The sequence below is a fragment of the Triticum urartu genome, chromosome 5A (assembly GCF_056163025.1).
Source record: "Triticum urartu cultivar PI428250 chromosome 5A, HENAU_Tu73, whole genome shotgun sequence".
Taxonomy (NCBI): domain Eukaryota; kingdom Viridiplantae; phylum Streptophyta; class Magnoliopsida; order Poales; family Poaceae; genus Triticum; species Triticum urartu.
The window spans coordinates 419,972,007-419,994,069 of record NC_141877.1 but is presented as its reverse complement, the minus strand read 5'-3'; the positions used below and the strand labels follow the sequence as shown (position 1 = coordinate 419,994,069).

General features: G+C 51.8%; 1 pseudogene across 1 annotated transcript; it reads right to left on the bottom strand.

The window, feature by feature from the left end:
* Positions 1-2,322: 2,322 nt before the first annotated feature.
* On the bottom strand, positions 2,323-4,333 carry LOC125507072 (uncharacterized; annotated as a pseudogene). The gene is made up of 4 exons (XR_015603331.1): positions 3,896-4,333; positions 3,693-3,813; positions 3,433-3,591; positions 2,323-2,552 (listed from the first exon to the last, which is right to left on the bottom strand). The product of XR_015603331.1 is annotated as an uncharacterized LOC125507072 (transcript).
* Between the last annotated feature and the right edge of the window lie 17,730 nt (positions 4,334-22,063).

Sequence of the window (22,063 nt, the reverse complement as noted above, 5' to 3'; positions counted from 1 at the left end):
TTGTCTTTAGTTAGCCCCATGCCCGCAGGCCGCAGGGCAGCAATGATCTGCTTGGCTTCTCGTCTCCACGCGCCACTCCTCCCTAAATGTCGTGTCCGACTCTGACCGACGTGCGTGACTGAGGGGCAACAGAAAGTCGTTCCCTGGCATTTCTATACGATCAAGAGGGAGTCTGCGCTCGTCACCGGCGCCGAGCTCAGCCGCCGGCGCTACGCCAGAGGAAGGCAGCAGATGCGTGGCCTGGTCCCGGCCGCGGCCCAGTTTGTGTGCAGTCTCCTGGTCCAAATGCCGCCCCAGACATGTAACACGGCAGCCATAGCTTTAGCCTGTACTCTACATGCGACGGCTCTCCTCCAGTCCTTATCCCGTCGGCCCTGTCTGTCGTACGTGATCCATCATATTCATCTCCACCAGGCACGAGCAGTTTTCCCGGCCGTGACGCCATGTAAATACCGCAGCGAGCTAGCGAAGAACAGGGACCCGTCGGCCCGTCGGCGCCGCTCCAGCGGCAGACGCGGTCACATGACGACGACGACACAGCGCAACTGCCGGAGGTAGAGCAGACGGGACGAGCTTGGTACGTGAGACGTCCACGTCCAAGCGCGGACTCGCCCGGCGCAAGTAGCTAGCCGCGTGCGTGCTTGCGTGCGCGCCCTGCCTGCAACTGACCAGAGCGCGCGCACGTACAGACGTGCTGTATGTGTAGGTAGGTAGGTGAGGTGCATGAGCGGTCCACCGCTCCGTCGATCCGCCGCCGTCTGGTCCATGTCCTGATGTCCATCTGCTCGCCGCCGAGGAGCGCATTGCGGATCTAATCCATCTACCACGGTGCACGCATGCGTGGCTGTGCGCGCGCGTCTCCGGGCGGCGAGGGTGGACTTGGGGACGGGGTCGTTACATTAGCTTGGAGCTTTGATTGAATTATTAGTAGCGAAGGGCGGCAACTGCATGCAAGTAGATGTCTTCTCTCTCTCGTTGAGAGTGACTGGTCGGCGCGTAAGGCCAGGAGGGTGCAAATGTGCTCAATGGTGTGGCCAGGTCCTAGTCGGCTGAGCGAGAATTAGTGATATCTCAGTTGGCCTATTATCCGCTAGCTACGATCAACTACTAAGGGCCAGTTCTTTTCGCGCAGGGTTCTGCACAATCAAGACTCTGGAAAACTCGTCCAATTCTTTTCTGAGATTGCAGTTTGAGATTGTGGATTGAGTTGTATGCATCCCTGATTTGTTTGTGGATTGTGGGCTCATGTTTGTGTCCGTGTTTGACTTGGCGGGGTTGGATTTTTTTTTCATGAGTGTCTTTTTTTTGCTTATTTATCATTTTTTGTTTCCTTCATCCATTTTCTTCATTTTCCATTTTATGGGACTCCCTCTGTAAACATACAGTATTTTTCATTTTTCGAAGAATACATAGATGATTTTGCTGGAGATACATAAACATTGTTTTGTTTACTCATTTAGCGTTCACGTGTGTTTAAATAATGTTCAAAATTAGTCATCGTCTACTTTGTCCAATCATTAAATATTCACAGTGTAGTTCAAAAACAATCATTTGTGTATTTTAAATAAAAAGAGGTCATTGTGAATATTGATGAGTGTATTTTTGCACACATTAATTTCTATCCTTGTTTACACTAGATTGTCCCGAATTCTCGGAGGTAATCACTTCGATATGTATTATATGCATCTAGAAGCGGCATGAGTATTAGATGCTTCCCCGAGTGGTCAGATTCTGAGCCAACAGCCAAGGAAATCAGAGGCACCACCACCACGTCCATTCCTAGTATTGCGTGAGGTCAGACGAAGCATCCACCCTGGCCTGATTCTCCTTGCTCATCTCGACACAGATCTGCTCGAGGTCGAACGCCATCTCCTTGCGGACGGCGCCAACCCTCACCGTCATGAGGCCATAGAGCGTAGCAGTATCCACCTCGAGAAACTTTGTCATGGATTTGAGGAGCATCTCACTTAAGTTTCTCATCCAGGTCATTGGCGAAGTCAGTGTGGAGGAGCTTGTAGACACCGCACCCCTCGGGCGACAGACCCTCCATGGCCACCGCTCGCCGCCGATCTTAAAGTCGGGTATCGTGGTGGTGCCGTGGGATTTCCACGAGACCACGACTCAGTGCCTCTGATACCAACTGTAAGCTACATAGATCTTGCTCGCTAGATGGCTCACAAATTGAAATCACAGAGATGAAATCGATCAAGAAGAAGATTAACTAGCCGATTAATCCACCGACACAACAAGTGTTTACGATCGGCCTTAGCCGCCCATTTCTTGTCCGCCAAGTACATCAATGGCTAAAGGGGGCTATTTAAACTAAGTAGCCGTTACACGGGTCAATTGACCCAATCTGAACCTGAATACCCCCCGGGCGGGCCTGCCTTGCGCTTGGGACGAGCAGTCGGTCCAGCTGGGATCTGAACTCCACTCGCGTTTGATGTCATTGCCGGATTAGCTACAGGAGCATCAGCTGTTGTCGTTGCTGTATCTTCAACTTCAGGTTCAGGGACGTCGACATTGCTCCCTTCCTCTTCAGCAAACGTGAGCTGAAAGAATCACATCAAATAGTTTTAGAAGAATCAGCAATGAACGAGCCAGAGGCGCGCTACGGCATATGAATGGAAACTCAAACGTGAGCTGAACCAGAGGCGCGCTACGTGAGTTTGAACAAGTTGTATATGCTATTAAGTGTAGATATTCGTTTTTCTCTCAAAAAAATTGTAAATATTCGTCAGTTAAAAAAAGTGCAGAAATTCGTGCAACTGCGTCAGAGAAAAGCCAATAATGTGTACTCTGTGCTACTCATCAATAACAAATCATTGTGAGATTTTAGCAAGAAGGGCCTGATATTAGTACTTGCATGCTGATCCTATATGCTCAGGCAAGAGGATCGTCCTCAAAGTTAACGCCTTCAGAACATTCATATAGCTGTACCAACAGCCAAATCCGATTGGCAAACATGTTTCTTTCTTGCAATAGAACAGCAGTGAAGCTAAAAAAAGTTTCAGGAAAACATGAAATGGGGAAGGTGTTGTATCTTTCAGGATATTGTACTACTTATAGCATTATTGAAGAAGATTGCCTAGTACAGCCATTCTAAAACCATCTACTTGTATCAGCATCCAGCAGTAAAGAATTTGCTTGCAACAGTCTCTCACTAACTAGTGGAGTAAGTAGTAACAGGAAACAATGCAACAACTTTGCTCTTCCCAAAGTTGCATCTCAGGCTTCAAGCCGATAAGCCGCCTACCCGTTCCACACAGCGCGAGCATGAAGTGGGCAACCATTGCTGCAAATTTGGGCTAGCATTGCACTCCTATAGTTAAGTTATACAGAGCAAACACATCAAGCAATGTTTCTACCCTAGTTCATAGCCTGCATATGGGAGTATTGAGACTGCAGTGACACTAAGGCAGGTAAACTCACCAGCCTCTTTGCCTTTGGCTCACTCTGTTCCTGTTGCAGCTTGGCTTTCTTTTGCTCCCACAGGTATTTCTGGTAGCTCCACTCCATTTGACTAGTCCCCTTTGGTAGACGGCCTCTTGCATACGCCTCAAGATGGGAAATCTCCCACTCCTTAGTCTCCTGCAAATGCAATGGCGAGTTCACAATGTCAGTAACCTGGACATATTTCCCAAGGGTCGTTCACAGCTTCTGAAACCTCTCTCAGATGTTCAGAACAAAACCTGCGGCTTCGACACTTGCTCGCCACCGCCGGCGCCATCCTTCTTCCTGCGCCGCAGCCCGCGCCCACAGTTGATCCTTCTTTGGTGGCTTGCCTCTTGCACACGCCCACTTCTTGGTCCCCTGCAAATGTCAGTAACCGCCGCTGAAACCTCCCCTGTTTAAGCTACAGTTTCTGAAACCCTTCAGATGTTCAGAAGCAGACCTGCGGCTTCGACGCTTGCTCGCCGCCGCCGGCGCCATCCTTCTTCCCGTCGAGATCGCCGTTCTCTTTGGGGCGGTCGTCGGACGGCTTAGCGGGCTGGGGTTTGTGGCGCTCGCCGTGGTACACCCACACCGTGTACCCTGGCGCGAACCCGTTCTTGAACAGATGCAGCTGAATCTCGTCCTTCGGTCTGTACAGCCTGAACTCGCAGCGAGCGCAGGGGCACAGCACGATGGCCGGGCGCCCCGGCGGGAGGATGCGGAAGGCGCGCTCCAAGAACTCGGTCATCTTCTCCAGCCACTCGGGGGTGAACTTCTTCCTGCTCTGGCGGCCCGTGTACATCCAGCTTCGGTCTTCCGCCATCGTCGCCGAGCCGACCCTCCCTGCGCCGCAGTCCGCACGCACACACATGATGTCAAAGCTCAGAAACCGAACCATTGCGGGAGTACGAGCAGATCTGCCGCTCCGAGCAGCGCAAATGCAGCGAACTGACCTGAGTGCCGGCCGGTTTCTCTTCTTCAAACGTGCGATGCGAGCGCGACCTTCCTAAACGGCAGGCTCGGACGCGGGACGAGCGGCGGCGCGAGTGGAAGAGGGCGGAGAGGATGGAGGCGCAAGTGGGGGGATGGGAGGGGTAAGCCGCGCTGTGTAGGGTTTGGGGGGCATTGCAGATTGTAGCCGGGGTTTGCCGATGGCGCGGTGGCGGGAGGCCGTCGGCATAGAGCCAGCAAAGAGCCTTTGCCGAGCGAGAGACGCCTTGGCGTATTGCTCCAGTACGTATTCCCCCCGAAAGGCCTGAGCGCAGGGGCTTTATTTGCTTGTAGCTGGGCCTATCTACAAGAGTAGCAGCAAAATCAGCAAATGGGCCCGGGAAACCCGGGAAGATGAATTTCTCTCCTCTCTGCACCTGTTCCACTCACTGTGGGAAACTAAACTGCGATGCCAGACAGCAGTGCTCATCAAGGATGGCTGTGACATTATGGGCAATATGGTATGCGAGACGAAAAACAATCCATGAGAATATTTTCCAGAGCCCGCAACACATAAATGCCTTTGTCAATTCTTTTCTTCAGGAGCTAAAAATGTTACCCAGGACAGAGAAGCAGTACAAGACCACTGCAGTGCCTTCAGCAGCGCCAAAACGACCGGCTATAGGGATCGCGAAGATCAACGTGGATGGTGCAGTGCTTCGCTACGGGCGTGGAGGCCTGGCAGCAGCCATTTGCCGCGACCACAACGGCGCTTATTTAGGCTCTTCAGCGGTTGTTTTTCAAGGCATGATAGACCCAACGATTCTTGAAACATATGCATGCAGGGAAGCGACAATGTTGGCAGAGGACCTTAATCTTCAGGACCTATGTGTTGCAAGCGATTGCCAAGGGGTCGTGAAGGACATCCTCATGGGAACTAGTGGAGCACATGCAGCCATCGTACATGAAATAATAGAACGCAAGAGTAGTTTTCGTACTTGCAGTTTTGTTTTTGAACATAGGAACTTCAACTTTGAAGCCCATAATCTCGCCAAGTATATTTGTAATTTATCTTTAGGTCGATATGTTTGGTTGGGCATGCCCCATGATCCGAACCTTGTACCGATGACCATTCTTTTGAATCAATAAAGTTTGGCGAGATTCCTCAAAAAAAAAAAAAAGACAGCGGTGCTCATCTTTTTTTTTCTTTGCGCTAAAATGGGGCGCAGCTATGTCTCACTTCGCGTGAGACAGTAGCTCGGCTTGCCTACAGGACCTGGTAGTGGCCTGGCCAAGTAGCCTCCATCAGGCTGGCGTCATGATGATGTCACTCACTTTTCTTTTACTTTTGTATGTTTTGAAAAACACTAAATACATATATTTCGAAAAAATAATTTAGTTATTTAAAAAATCCATGCAGTGTAAACAGTTATGTTCGCTCAATTTTTAGAAAATGTTGTACCATTAGAAAAAATAAGTATGTGACATTCTAGGAATGATCATGTGTTTCAAAAGCATTTTCGGACAACTTTTTTTTAAAAAACATTACAAGTAAAAACAGTATGCCACATTTAAAAATATGTTTGTAACATTTAAAAATATACTCCCTCTGTTCCTAAATATAACTCTTTTTAGACATTTCAAATGGACTACAACATACGTGTCGGCGTTCTGGAAACGGGGGTCCCCAGACTTGTCTGTCTGCGGCCCGCGGCGTGGCTCAAAGGGGGCCCAGCACGGCCCATATTCATCAACACAAGACTCAAGACCCTCGCGAGGGACCAAGCCTCGCGGGGCGGATGACAAGGAGCTTCCTCAGGCGCAGCCTCGTCAGGCTAGCTCACGAGGAGGAGGAGAGATCAAGGCAGGGTACCTCGCGAGGTGCCCGTGACGCAAGCCATGACGACTCAGGGTGCCAGGCGGGTGCCAGCCCGCGCAGCGTCCTCCTTTCCTCTTTGGTGCAAAGGGGGCAAGCGCAGCCGCGGAGTACCGAGGCATCAGGCAAAGGTTGCCATTTCGGTGCAACAAGACCAAGACCAGAAGGACTACGAGACGGAGGTCACCATGGAGCCCAAGACGGCGTCATCACCAGAGCTTTGCGCAGGCGAAGACTGCTTTTGTCAGGATAGCTGATACTTGTTGTCCCCCTTCAAATTAGCCCGCCATTGTTGGCTTCCTTCCCGCTTGATATTTGGGAAGAGGACCAGGGCCTCTATAAATAGGACCAGCCGCCCACAGAGCAAGGGGTTGGAAGAAAGGGAGAGGATCAGATCGAAGGCAGAGAGAGAGAGAGAAGGGTGACTGAACTCCCACTAGCAGTTCATCGCCCCAGCCAAGAACAGACCCTCGCGAGGCTGTTCTTCCTTGTATTGTTCATCATCATCAGCCCCAAGAGGCAATCCATCCATCACACACTGGAGTAGGGTATTACACCACAACGGTGGCCCGAACCAGTATAAACTTTGTGTCCCTTGTGCAGTCCTTTCAGTAATTTAGATCTTTGCGAGACGGTGAGGTAGAGGGTGTAATCTCCGCGCGCACCCCAGAGTTCGAACCTTAAGGGTCTGCCGGAACCCGAAATCCAACATTTGGCGCGCCAGGTAGGGGTGCGCCGGAATTCATCTTCCACCGCCCCGTTCTCCTCCGACCGTCGCATCCATGTCCGACGCTCGTCGGGCCCGCGCCGAGCGCCGGGCTGCCATCGCTTCCCGCGTCGCCCAGACGGCGCCCATCGGCAGACGTCCTCGTCGTTCCCCGTCACCCGCCATCAACGCCGCCACCGGCCCGGCGGGGGGCGAGCAGCAAGCGTCGTCTCAGCATCCATCCGTGCGGCAGGACGACCGTACCGCTACTCCATCACTCACACCAGCTAGTTCTTCGTCCCGCGCGTTCCGCGCACCCTTGGAGGCTCAAGCTGCGCTCATCGCGGCAAACGAGCTCCTGCGCTACCGTCCCGTCGACGACGTCTATGAAGAGTGGCTCGACCGCGTCGCCGAGCTCGTCCGCGCCGCAGGGGGCTCTCCCGCGCCGTCCGCTCCGCTGCGTCGCACCCCGCCCCGCGCGGGCAACGAAGCTCCGGGGGCATACCAGCCGCCTCCTCTCCAAGAAGACGCCATGGCTCCAAGGCGCGTGGCCCCTGGGCGGAACCCGCTCCGCCAGGTGCCAGCGCAGCAAGAATAAAGCTGCCAAGAAGTCCCTCGCCCGCAAGGCGCTGCCCGGGCGCTCCCCGCTCCGGCACGCCGCGACCCTGCTCCCTGCTCCGGCACGCCAAGACCCCGCGTTGTTCCTAGCTGCAGCGCGTGAGGACCCTCAAGACCGAGCTCTCCACCAACCGAAGCCTTTCGTGGCCACCGCAGGCTGCCATGCCTACACCACCGAGCTGCGTAGCGTCGCGTGGCCCGGCAAGTTCAAGCCAGACCTGCCTCCACGTTATGACGGCACGACAGCCCCTGCAGAGTTCCTCCAGCTCTATGAGCTGGGCATCGAAGCTGCCAGCGGGGACGAGAAGTTCATGGCGAACTGGTTCCCCATGGCGCTCAAGGAAGGAGCTTGCACCTGGCTCCTGAATCTGGCTCCAGGCATGATCTCTTCCTGGGACCAGATGCGCACCCGCTTCATCGCCAACTTCCAAGGTACTCGCGACCGGCCACCCGCCGTGAGCGACATGCGCCGCATCAAGCAACAACCTGAAGAAACCCTGTAAAAGTACATTCAACGCTTCAACAACGCGCGCCTCAAGATCCCCAAGGTGTCCGAGGAGGCCATCATCTCGGCCTTCTCCGATGATGTGCGTGACGTCAAGATGAAGGAGGAGCTGGCGATGCACGAAGACCTGTGCACCTCCCTGGAGCTGTTCAACTTGGCAACCAAGTGCGCCAGGGCCGAGGAGGGACGCCTCTCCCTCCTTGAGCTGCCTGCCGCAGACCCAGAAGAGAAGAAGTCCAAGGCCAAGGACGTGAAGCCCAAGGGGGCTGCCGTGCTCGCGGCAGAACCAGACACCAAGCGGGGCAAAGATCTGCCTGAGTCCCCCATGGGCAGCCGGTACTGTGTGTACCACGACCTCCACACCCACAACACCAACGAATGCCAAGAACTCCGTGCCGTGCGAGAAGGAAGGATCGGCCGTCGTCTCGACCGTGCCGATCGGGGCTACGGCCGAGGAGGAGGAAGAAACGCAGGACGCTGGGAAGACCGCGGCCCGCGCCAAGGGTGGCGCGATCAACCTCGCGAGGATCACTGGCGAGACCTGCCTCACGAGGGGGACTGGAGGGATCAGCCTCGTGAGGATCGCCCACAGGGCCACGCAGGCCTCCCTCCATTGCCGCCGCAGCCAAGGAGGAACGAGGACCACCATCAAGACGAAGGGGCTGGGGGCTTCCAGGAGCCACGCGCAATCGCCTGCATCCTGGGCGGAGCTCAAGCCCCAGCCTCCCAACGCATCTTCAAGCAGTTTGCCCACGAGGTGAACACAGTCCTCCCCAAGCTTGAAGCAACGCGCCCTCTGAGGTGGTCGACATGCGCCATCACATTCAGCTCAGCGGACCAACTCAAGTGTGCGGCCACAGCAGGAGTCCTCCCGATGCTTTGCTCCCTAGTCATCAACAATGTACTGGTCACCAAGACCCTCATCGATGGTGGGGCAGGGCTCAACGTCCTGTCCGTGGAAACGTTCAACAATCTTCAGGTGCCCTACGACCAGCTTCAGCCAACCAAGCCCTTCTCCGAAGTCACCGACGGCTCCACAGTCCCGATTGGGCAGGTCCGCCTCCCTGTCACCTTCGGGGCACGCAACAACTACCGCACCGAGCTCATCGACTTCGACGTCGCCCACATCCGCCTGCCGTACAACGCCATCCTCGGGTACCCAGCGCTGGCCAAGTTCATGGCTGTGACTCACCATGGCTACAACGTCCTCAAGATGCCAGGAAGTGGTCATCACGGTGCCCTGTGAAGAGAAGGATGCAGTGTGTTCCCTAGAGCGGGCCTTTCAGGCCGCATCACTGGAAGACCCGGATCGCGGAAGCAGGAGGCTTCCCGAGACCACCCCCAAGAAGAAGAAGACATCGTCTGGACCGGCCCCTCGGGAGGCGGGCCCCTCAGGACCCGCATCTGCCCAGGGGGAACCTCCTTCCATCACATAGGAAAGCGCGCCCGGCGCCCTCCTCAGGCAGGGCTCGGGGGCTCTCCCCTGGAGGGCCACCGACCTGGCCAGGGTCACGAGGGAGGCGCTTGGGCACCACGTGGAGGCGTGTTTCGAAGCACGTTTCCCTCAAGAAGGAGCAAGGCAAGGAAGGTCAGACCCGCAGGAGTTCGTCGACAAGGCCATTCAAGAACTACAGGAATCAAGAATCATGAGAGGTTGCCACCGTCCACCGGCTGTGGCTCCCCATCCAGGCGAGGATGGTGGGCTGCGCGTCTGCATCGACGTACCAGGGCTCAACCAAGTCGCTACGATGGAGCGCCTCTGGCCCTCGCGAGTGGGGCGCTGCGGGGGTCCGCCCCATAGTTACGTTCACGTGTCTTACGGCTTGCCGAGCGCGGTTGCCAGCGCCTCATGAGGGGCATCATGGATGCTCAAGAGGACAGGCGTTCCGCAGCCTTGGCGGAGATGGAGACGATTCGCGAAGAGCTACCAGTGCCTCCGGAGCCTCCCGAGGCCCCTGGGCCTGGGGGCTCGTGAGGATCGGCTTCCGCAGCCCACCGAGTCTGCTGCACCAACACCCCTTCGCCCTCGACGCCCTCAGGTGACATCTTGCCAGTTTCATTTCCAGCTGGGAGCGCCCTCCCAGGGCTGCATCGTTCCCAGGCCGCGTGGGTCCATCCCTGCGGTGTGTATCCCCTTTTTATTTCATGCCGTTAGCTTGCTTTGTTGGGGGCGCCCCTCGGGCTACATCATCCCCAAGTCGCTCGGGCCCGGCCCAGCGAGGCCCCTGGGCCTGGGGGCTCGTGAGGATCGGCTTCCGCAGCCCACCGAGTCTGCTGCACCAACACCCCTTCGCCCTCGACGCCCTCAGGTGACATCTTGCCAGTTTCATTTCCAGCTGGGAGCGCCCTCCCAGGGCTGCATCGTTCCCAGGCCGCGTGGGTCCATCCCTGCGGTGTGTATCCCCTTTTTATTTCATGCCGTTAGCTTGCTTTGTTGGGGGCGCCCCTCGGGCTACATCATCCCCAAGTCGCTCGGGCCCGGCCCAGCGATGTCTACCTTCCCAGCATCTGTTTGAATGAATCCCCTCCTTCGCGACTAACATGTTTGATCTAGTTGCCTGCTCAACTGACGCCAGCAAACGGAATTGCTCCCATAATGGCACGACGCTTGCGCATGGGTCCGTCCCTGCAACGCCGACAAACCTGAATGGCTGAGCTCTGGCCGCGGCAGCCCCGCATAGCGCCACCTCGTCAAGCCTCCAGTGCCTCACCTCCCCTCGGAAGCAACTAACGGCAGACTGATAATTGTCATGGCAACCTTTTCTCCCTTCTATGATGAGTTTAGAGGATCCCCTAAGGGAGTTGCGCCAGGCAAGGCCCTCGCGGCGTTCCTTTCACCCTTATCCACGCGAACCGCTTGCACGTTAAAGGGGGGTGCCTGAGCATCGCGACTCAGGGCTCCTACTGGCTCTCCAGCCCTCACCCTCTGGCCTTGACCACGGCATCGCGACCTGGCATACCAGCGACGGCTGAGACTAGCTTGAGGGCCGGGACCCGAGGACGTAGAGCAGAAAGGGGAGCAAAGGCGGGGGAGAAGGGGCTCGCGAGGACCTCGCCAAGCGATTCCGTTCCTGCCGACGCGCGGACCCGACGACACACCAGGAATACTCCCCGACTCTCGAGATAAGTCACCGCCCGAAAGCACCGGCTATCGTAGCACTACCCCCGCACCTAATGCAATTCCGTGTCAGCGACGCCGCTCTCCTTTCTCGCCGAGCGACGGCTGCTTGGGCGCCAAAGGGGACCTCCTGAGCATCGCGACTCAGGGGCTCTTACCGGACCCCGGGTCGCTCACCTCCTGGCCTTGACCACGGCATCGCGACCTGGCATACCAGCGACAGCTGACGCCGCCTTGGGACTGGGACCTGTCGGCGCAGAGCACCAAGCCCTCGCGAGGTTTGAAAGGGAAAACTGAGCTAAGACGGAATCCGCAACTCGCACAGCTCTGCAGCAAGGGTTATGTATTAACAAGCAGGATTACAGGCACCTTACAAGCCCCCATGGGGCGCATTTTGATTCCTCGCAGGGAACGGACCCTAAGGGATGCTAACTACACGCGCTCCGGCAGAAGATGCCATCATCAACAGTGGGCCGTCAAGCGCCGGCGCCAACCCCATCCAGATCAGAGTCGGCGACGGCCAGACGAGCCCGCCCTGCTCCAGGAGCGGCGCCGGCTCGGGGGCTCGTAGCTGTCGTCACTCGTCTCCGGAGTCGCTGGACCCTCCGGCGCCTCCGGGGCCTGCCGAGCCGCCAAGGGGGCGATCGACGGGCCTAGCCCTCACCATGGTGAGGTCCTGGCCACCGCTCCCGGGGCAGCACTCTAGCCGGCGCTTGTTCGCGTCAAAGACCTTGAAGGACATCACCGAAGCGCCGTCGTACTCCAAGTGGACCACGAAGACGCCCCTCACCTTGCAAACCCGGGCGATCTCCCTCCAGCCACGAGTCATGTAGACCTCGCTCGGGGCAACGACCGCGACCTCTGCCCCGGTCGCGAGGGTGCCACAGCCGGCGTGCTGCAGCCAGAGCTCCAGGGGCTCCCCCGGCGGGATGATGGAGACGAAGAAGGGAGGCAGGCGGATCCAAGACTGGAGAGGAATGGCGACGTGGAGCACGAACTTTTGGGAAGAGCCCTCGGCATGGACCCCAGGAGGAACAACCCACACCTTCGTGACCCGTCGGCGCCGACGACGGCGCTGACCGCGGGGAACGGCATCGGCCCCTTTGAGGCCCTCGACGTCGGCATACAAGGGAAGCGGGAACCCCGGCGGAGCCCGCTCGCACCAAGGCCTCGACACCACTTGACGGTCTTCCTCGTCCCGACTGCAAAGGGCGAGCCGTTTCTTCGGCGGGAGCGGGTCCGGTCCCTCTCGAGGGGCCTTTCCCTTCTCCGCTGCAGAGAACCGGCGAATCGGAGCCATCGCGGCAAGACGGAGCAAGGATCGGGAAGAAGAAGAAGCAAGGAGGGATGGACTGGAAGGGCACGCGCGGTTCCGTACTTATAGCCGGCGAAGGCCAACCGCCGGCCTCCACAATCGCAGGTAATCATGACACGATTTGCATGCAGGGACTTGTCCGACTCGCGTGATCACCAAGGCGTCGTGGGGAAGCGGAGACGCCCACGTCCAATCAACCGCCACGCGGCGCCCAAGACCGCAGGCTGTTAGGGCCCGCGGCGCTTCGCCCTTGCCCTTTCGCCTCTCAGCACGGCCAAGTCCGGGCGCGCCTTGGGCCCGGGGGCTACTGTCGGCGTTCTGGGAACGGGGGTCCCCAGACTTGCCTGCCTGCGGCCCGCGGTGTGGCTCAAAGGGGGCCCAGCATGGCCCATCTTCATCAACACAAGACTCAAGACCCTCGCGAGGGGCCAAGCCTCGCGGGGCGGACGACAAGGAGCTTCCTCAGGCGCGGCCTCGTCAGGCTAGCTCACGAGGAGAAGGAGAGATCAAGGCAGGGTACCTCGCGAGGTGCCCGTGACGCAAGCCATGACGACTCAGGGTGCCAGGCGGGTGCCAGCCCGCGCAGCGTCCTCCTTTCCTCTTTGGTGCAAAGGGGGCAAGCGCAGCCGCGGAGTACCGAGGCATCAGGCAAAGGTTGCCATTTCGGTGCAACAAGACCAAGACCAGGAGGACTACGAGACGGAGGTCGCCGTGGAGCCCAAGACGGCGTCATCACCAGAGCTTTGCGCAGGCGAAGACTGCTTTTGTCAGGATAGCTGATACTTGTTGTCCCCCTTCAAATTAGCCCGCCATTGTTGGCTCCCTTCCCGCTCGATATTTGGGAAGAGGACCAGGGCCTCTATAAATAGGACCAGCCACCCACAGAGCAAGGGGTTGGAAGAAAGGGAGAGGATCAGATCGAAGGCAGAGAGAGAGAGAGAGAGAGAGAAGGGTGACTGAACTCCCACTAGCAGTTCATCGCCCCAGCCAAGAACAGACCCTCGCGAGGCTGTTCTTCCTTGTATTGTTCATCATCATCAGCCCCAAGAGGCAATCTACCCACCACACACTGGAGTAGGGTATTACACCACAACGGTGGCCCGAACCAGTATAAACTTTGTGTCCCTTGTGCAGTCCTTTCAGTAGTTTAGATCTTTGCGAGACGGTGAGGTAGAGGGTGTAATCTCCGCGCGCACCCCAGAGTTCGAACCTTAAGGGTCTGCCGGAACCCGAAATCCGACAATACGGATGTATGTAGACATATTTTAGTGTGTAGATTCACTCATTTTGCTCCATATGTAGTCACTTGTTGAAATCTCTAGAAAAAATTATATTTGAGAACGAAGGGAGTATTTGTACCATGTAAAAACGTTCACATAGTTCAAATAAGTTCCATGTCAAAAAATATATTTTAAATGTGCTTTTGTAAAATGTTTAACAAATATTCTAAAACAGTTGAAAAACATACATCTGAAAAAAGTGTTAATCATATATTTGGAAAATATTACATACAATGTGTATGAAAACAAGTAAACGTCAAAACATATATTTAAATAAATGTTAGTCATGTATTTGAAAATGTTAAACATGTATGCAAAATATTTCTAACGTGTACAAAAATGTATAATGTATATGAAAAAAATCAGATATGTGTAACAAAAGAAAAAAAAGGAGAAAAAGAAAATTCTGAAGAAAATCGGTGAAAATCGAATAGAGAAACATCAGCTGAAGAAAAAAATTAAAAACGAAAACCCCCTGAATAAAACCTTAGAAACCCTGAAGAAAGCCGATAAAAAACTATGAAAAACAACAGACACACTAAATCGTGTGCAACTACAATATTGGGCCGGCCCAAATACTGTCGCACTGTAGGCAAGACATAAAATGAATTAGTACGGGCGACACATAAATCTACCAGATAACTTGTTCACCTTTCTCTCTCTGCAAGCTACCATGTAATATCATAATCCACGACAACCGGAAGCACAGTACATCTGTATCTGTACTATTAAACGGGAATGCGTATGTAGTCGTCGTTGAGATGCAATCACTAACTAGTAGAATGCATGTGCGTTTGCAACGGGCTGCATTAGAGACTTCTTCTTTTATCGTTTAAGCGCTCTCCTTTTCTTCCTTCCCTCAACTATTTTTTTTTTCTCAAAGTGATATGTGAATGGATCAATTTACAACCATACTAAAATATCAAGAGCTAAAGACATATTTATCGAAGAACATTACTACACATTTGAAATGAAAGTTATGGTGTCTGACAGATTAGGAATAAACACAATGATGACTTACCACCAAATCCCATTTATATTTGAAAAAGTGTTTGTTCTACCAACGTGCACATGCAAGATTTCTCTCCCCTCCCTCCCTCGATCTTCCTCCCCTCTCCACCCTCTCTCTCCCCCACTTTCTCAATCTCTATTAATCTCGAGTGTGTTGCCATCTCAGGAAGGCTCCAATGTTCTAGTAGCCGTCTCATGAGCTGGTCATCATTCTTGCTGTTGGTGGCGGCGACGGCGATGAGGAGGAACGTTGCAAGAGATTGTTGATCGTCTTGGTCTCTTCCCCGTGGTCACCGTCGCCTCTGCATGCGGTGTAGTTCATCAAGGGGCCTTCAATCAAGAACCATAATTTGGTTGACTACCCACAAAAGTCAGAACTTGTCGTGGAATTGTCACGGCAGATGTCCTAGAGCAAGGACTTAGTCATAGGGCCATCGCACTAGGAAGCTTAAAGGGGTTAATCGGGACAAAGGACACGAGAGGGTTTTATACTAGTTCGGCCCCTTACGATGAAGGTAAAAACCTACGTCTAGTTGGGATTGATATTGCTGGGGTTTCGATCACCAAGAGGCTCAACTCGCCGGCTTGGTTATCGACTTGTTGTTTCTTCCCCTAAGCCGCCACTGGGTCGTCCCCTTATATACATGGGTTGACGCCTGGTGGCCTACAGAGTCCCGGCCAGCTCATAATTGTGTCCGGCTCGGTGACTTCCTTTACATGCCTTTCTTTACAAGTCTTTCCTTACATACGGGGGTTCACAATATCAGGCCTTAAACCGCCTTCAAGCCTTTGGGCCTTCTATAAGATTTAATAAACTATAATCTTGAATGTTTACTGGGCTTCTTGTGTAACCCGCCATTGGGGCTGACCCGGCCCCTCCTAGGCGGGTCATAACTGATAGTAATATCCCCAACATTAGGCCCCAGGTTGACTTTGAACTTCGTTCTTTGTCAATTTTCAATACTTAGACAAAAATCCATCTTCTTATCTTCGCTGAAATTTTCTTGTAACCCGCCGTGACATCATCTCTTGAAAACGCAAAAAACTTTCATGACGTCATCTTCCAACAGATCTTTTATCTTTAATGTTTCCCGAGAATCGAGGCGCCTCTATAGCTGGATAACCATTATTCGGCTCTCCCTTGATTTTCGTGCCTGTCTGTTCGCATCTTTTCCTTATAAATAAGCATGCCTCGGCCTTCTCATTCTCCTCTCTCGCTCCGTCTTCTTCCTCTCGCAGACCCCCTGCTGCTCGAGCTTCGCCACCGCCGCGCTTCACCTCCGTCTCCGTCGACGTTGGATGCTGCATCAACCCGAACCGATCCAGAGAACAGCGGCGACCTCCGCAGGAGATCCGCAATCGTAAGTGTCTCCCTTTTTACTTCTCAGATCCTCATTCTAGGGTTTCCAAACTCCTGCGTGTTCTTCATAGTTCATTATAGTTCATCGTAGTTCTTCCACCGCCAGCCTTTTCTGATCCAAAAAGTTATATATATGCTCGCGCGGTAGTGTTTTTGTACCTCTTCTTGATCCACAGATCCCTTTCTCTGATTAAAAGGCTGCTTCAGAACATACCGACTCCTCTGTACTGAACTTTTTAGGTCTAGAATTGTTTTCTTTTTTGAATAACCATTTGATCTGGAATAATACCAAGCAATGTAGGAAACTTGTTTGTCTCAATACTTAGCTGAATTTGCCTTCTTCAAATATCTGTAGTCATGGCGGCTTATCATGCTGGCTTAATTTTCCTTGTATGTCATTAGCCCTTAACTAAGCCGCCATTACTTGTTTGCATCTTCATCACTTAACTGTCAATCTCACCATTAAACTGAACCGGCATGTTGCTTTTCTTTTCAGTTCTTTGCACATCATGCCGTCCAAAACACCAACCATCTGTAACTGGGTTCCCTCAACCATAACTGAGGAGCCTTTAAAAGAGTTCTTCACCATAGGATTTCTGCCAACGAAAACCTTCATGTCTTACCGTGCCCCTGACCCAGAAGAAGAACGGCCCAATCCAAGAGACGGTGAGGTGATCGTTTTTACTGACCACATGAACCGTGGCTTCTCACCGCCCGGCTCAAAGTTCTTCAGAGAGGTCCTCCACTTTTTCAAGCTCCACCCTCAAGATATCGGGCCCGACTCCATATCTAACATCTGTAACTTCCAAGTGCTATGTGAGGTATATCTTCAACAAGAGCTGACCGTGGAGTTGTTTAGAGAATACTTTTATCTAAACCGGCAGAACGAGTGCACCAACGGCCTTAGCTTAGAGCTTGGAGGCATATCAATTCAGCGCCGGCAGGGTGCCGTCTTCCCCCTCATTGTCTTACCAAGTCACCCAAAGGACTGGAACCAGACTTGGTTCTACTGCCAGGACACTTCACCAGCAAATGAGAAGCCACTGCCGAGTTATCGCCCCGATCGTCTTGACTCCAAGTTCGCGCTTCCTGATAAGCTTACCGTCGTTGAACGCAAGAGGCTGATACCATCTATCAAAAGGATCAATTCTCTGTTGGGGAACGGGTTAACTGGAGTTGATCTGACCCGCTGCTGGATCTCATGGCGGGTCATCCCTTTGAGCCGCCGGTCAAAGCTTATGTATGAGTATGGTGGAGGCCCGGATGACTCTCTTCGTCAAAGCCCCATTCAATTGATAGAAGAAGATATTGTCTCAATGTCAACTCTTCTGGTGAACGGGAAATACGAAGATTGCAGTGTCGTCGGGTTAAACCCCTTCTGCCAGCTTAACCCGGTGCCAGAAGTAAGGATGTCATTATTTCTCTCTTTTGTATTTTCCCAGCCGTATTGTTTTAATACTTGCCTGACTCTTTATCTTGTTTTTTACCTGTCTGCAGGCCAACTCTGACTTCTGGAAAGTTAAGTATGACCAGGAGGCTGCCAAGAAAGCGAAAGCCGCCGCCATAAACGCCAAGAAAACGACCTGGAGGTCGAAATAGAAGAAAGAGAGCACTGCTGAAGATTTGATGAAGCTTGATGATGAAGGAAATATGTCCTAGAGGCAATAATAAAGTTATTATTTATTTCCTTATATCATGATAAATGTTTATTATTCATGCTAGAATTGTATTAACCGGAAACATAATACATGTGTGAATACATAGACAAACAGAGTGTCACTAGTATGCCTCTACTTGACTAGCTCGTTGATCAAAGATGGTTATGTTTCCTAACCATAGACATGAGTTGTCATTTGATTAACGGGATCACATAATTAGGAGAATGATGTGATTGACTTGACCCATTCCGTTAGCATAGCACTTGATCGTTTAGTTTGTTGCTATTGCTTTCTTCATGACTTATATATGTTCCTATGACTATGCGATTATGCAACTCCCATTTACCGGAGGAACACTTTGTGTGCTACCAAATGTCACAACGTAAATGGGTGATTATAAAGGCGCTCTACAGGTGTCTCTGAAGGTACTTGTTGGGTTGGCGTATTTCGAGATTAGGATTTGTCACTCCGATTGTCGGAGAGGTATCTCTAGGCCCTCTCGGTAATGCACATCACATAAGCCTTGCAAGCATTACAACTAATAAGTTAGCTGCGGGATGATGTATTACGGAACGAGTAAAGAGACTTGCCGGTAACGAGATTGAACTAGGTATTGAGATACCCACGATCAAATCTCGGGCAAGTAACATACCGATGACAAAGGGAACAGCGTATGTTGTTATGCGGTCTGACCGATAAAAGATCTTCGTAGAATATGTAGGAGCCAATATGGGCATCCAGGTCCCGCTATTGGTTATTGACCGGAGACGTGTCTCGGTCATGTCTACATTATTCTCGAACCCGTAGGGTCCGCACGCTTAACGTTACGATGACAGTTTCATTATGAGTTTATATATTTTGATGTACCGAAGATTGTTCAGAGTCTCGGATATGATCACGGACATGACGAGGAGTCTCGAAATGGTCGAGACATAAAGATCGATATATTGGACGGCTATATTCGGACACCGGAAGTGTTTCGGGTGATTTCGGAGAAAACCGGAGTGCCGGAAGGGTTACCGGAACCTCCCGGGGAAGTATTGGGCCTTAGTGGGCCTGAGGGGAGAGAGAGGGCAGCAGCCCAGGAGGTGGTGCGCCCCCTCCCATGGGGAGTCTGAATTGGACTAGGGGAGGGGGGGCCCTCTTTCCCTCTCCCTCTCCCTCTCTTTCCTCCCCCCTTCTCTCTTGCTAGTTGGACTAGGAAAGGGGAGTCCTACTCCTACTAGGAGGAGGACTCCCCCTCCTTGGCGCGCCCCAAGGGCCGACCGGCCTCTCCCCCTTGCTCCTTTATATACAGGGGCAGGGGGCACCTCTAGACACACAAGTTGATCTTCATGATCGTTCTCTTAGCCGTGTGCGGTGCCCCCTCCACCATAATCCTCGATAATATTGTAGCGGTGCTTAGGCGAAGCCCTGCGACGATAGAACATCAAGATCGTCACCATGTCATCGTGCTGACGAAACTCTTCCCCGACACTTTGCTGGATCGGAGTCCGGGGATCGTCATCGAGCTGAACGTGTGCTAGAACTCGGAGGTGCCGTAGTTTCGGTGCTTGATCGGTCGGGCCGTGAAGACGTACGACTACATCAACCGCGTTGTGCTAACGCTTCCGCTTCCGGTCTACAAGGGTACGTAGACAACACTCTCCCCTCTCGTTGCTATGCATCACCATGATCTTGCGTGTGCATAGGAAATTTTTTGAAATTACTACGTTACCCAACAGTGGCATCCGAGTCTAGGTTTTATGCGTTGATGTTGTGCACGAGTAGAACTCAAGTGAGTTTTGGCGATATAAGTCATATTGCTTACCAGCATGTCATACTTTGGTTTGGCGGTATTGTTGGATGAAGCGGCCCGGACCGACATTACGCGTATGCTTACGCGAGACTGGTTCTACCGACGTGCTTTGCACACAGGTGGCTAGCGGGTGTCAGTTTCTCCAACTTTAGTTGAACCGAGTGTGGCTACGCCCGGTCCTTGAGAAGGTTAAAACAACACTAACTTGACAAACTATCGTTGTGGTTTTCAATGCGTAGGTAAGAACGGTTCTTGCTAAGCCCGTAGCAAACACGTAAAATTTGCAACAACAAAGTAGAGGACGTCTAACTTGTTTTTGCAGGGCATGTTGTGATGTGATATGGTCAAGACGTGATGAGATATAAGTTGTTGTATAAGATGATCATGTTTTGTTGAAGTTATCAGCAACTGGCAGAAGCATGAGCAGTAGTTGCATGAGCAGTAGTTGCATGAGCCAAATAATTGCTTTACTTTATTGCTATGCGATAGCAATAGTTGCATGAGCAGTAGTTGGCGAGGCGACCATGTGACGACACATTGATATAGATCAAGATGATGGAGATCATGGTGTCATGCCGGTGACGATGGAAATCATGACGATACTTCGGAGATGGAGATCAAAGGCACAAGATGATGATGGCCATATCATGTCACATATTTTGATTGCATGTGATGTTTATCTTTTATACATCTTATTTTGCTTAGTTCAACGGTAGCTTTATAAGATGATCTCTCACTAATTATCAAGGTACAAGTGTTCTCCCTGAGTATGCACCATTGCGAAAGTTCTTCGTGCTGAGACACCACGTGATGATCGGGTGTGATAGGCTCTACGTTCAAATACAACGGGTGCAAAACAGTTGCACACGCGGAATACTCAGGTTAAACTTGACGAGCCTAGCATATAACAGATATGGCCTCGGAACACGGAGACCGAAAGGTCGAGCGTGAATCATATAGTAGATATGATCAACATAGTGATGTTCACCATTGAAACTACTCCATCTCACGTGATGATAAAACATGGTTTAGTTGATTTGGATCACGTGATCACTTAGAGGATTAGAGGGATGTCTATCTAAGTGGGACTTCTTAAGTAATATGATTAATTGAACTTTAAATTATCATGAACTTAGTCCTGGTAGTATTAGCGTATCTATGTTGTAGATCAATAGCTCGCGTTTAGCTCCCCTGTTTTATTTTTGATATGTTCCTAGAGAAAACTAAGTTGAAAGATGTTAGTAGCAATGATGCGGATTGGATCCGTGATCTGAGGTTTATCCTCATTGCTGCACAGAAGAATTATGTTTTTGATGCACCACTAGGTGACAAACCTATTGCAGGAGCAGATGCAGATGTTATGAACATTTGGCTAGCTCAATATGATGACTACTTGATAGTTTAGTGCACCATGCTTAAACGGCTTAGAATCGGGACTTCAAAGACGTTTTGAACGTCATGGACCATATGAGATGTTCCAGGAGTTGAAGTTAATATTTCAAGCAAATACCCGAGTTGAGAGATATGAAGTCTCCAACAAGTTCTATAGCTAAAAGATGGAGGAGAATAGCTCAAGCAGTGAGCATGTGCTCAGATTGTCTGGGTACTACAATCGCTTGAATCAAGTGGGAGTTAATCTTCCATATAAAATAGTGATTGACAGAATTCTCTAGTCACCACCACCAAGTTAGTAGAACTTCGTGATGAACTATGATATGCAAGGGATAACGGAAACGATTCCCAAGCTCTTCGTAATGCTGAAATCGACGAAGGTAGAAATCAAGAAAAATATCAAGTGTTGATGGTAGACAAGACCACTAGTTTCGAGAAAAGGGCAAAGGGAAGAAGGGGAACTACAAGAAGAACGACAAGCAAGTTGCTGCTCAAGTGAAGAAGCCCAAGTTTGGTCCTAAGCCTGAGACTAAGTGCTTCTACTACAAAGGGACTGGTCACTGGAAGCGAAACTGCCCCAAGTATTTGGCGGATAAGAAGGATGGCCAAGTGAACAAAGGTATATTTGATATATAGATTATTGATGTGTATTTTACTAGTGTTTGTAGCAACCCCTCGGTATTTGATACTGGTTCAGTTGCTAAGAGTAGTAACTCGAAACGGGAGTTGCAGAATGAACATAGACTAGTTAAGGGTGAAGTGACGATGTGTGTTGGAAGTGGTTCCAAGATTGATATGATCATCATCGCACACTCCCTATACTTTTTGGATTAGTGTTGAACCTAAATAAGTGTTATTTGGTGTTTGCATTGAGCATGAATATGATTTGATCATGTTTATTGCAATACGGTTATTCATTTAAGTAAGAGAATAAATTGTTATTCTGTTTACATGAATAAAACCTTATATGGTTACACACCCAATGAAAATGGTTCGTTGGATCTAGATCGTAGTGATACACATATTCATAATATTGAAACCAAAAGATGAAAAGTTAATAA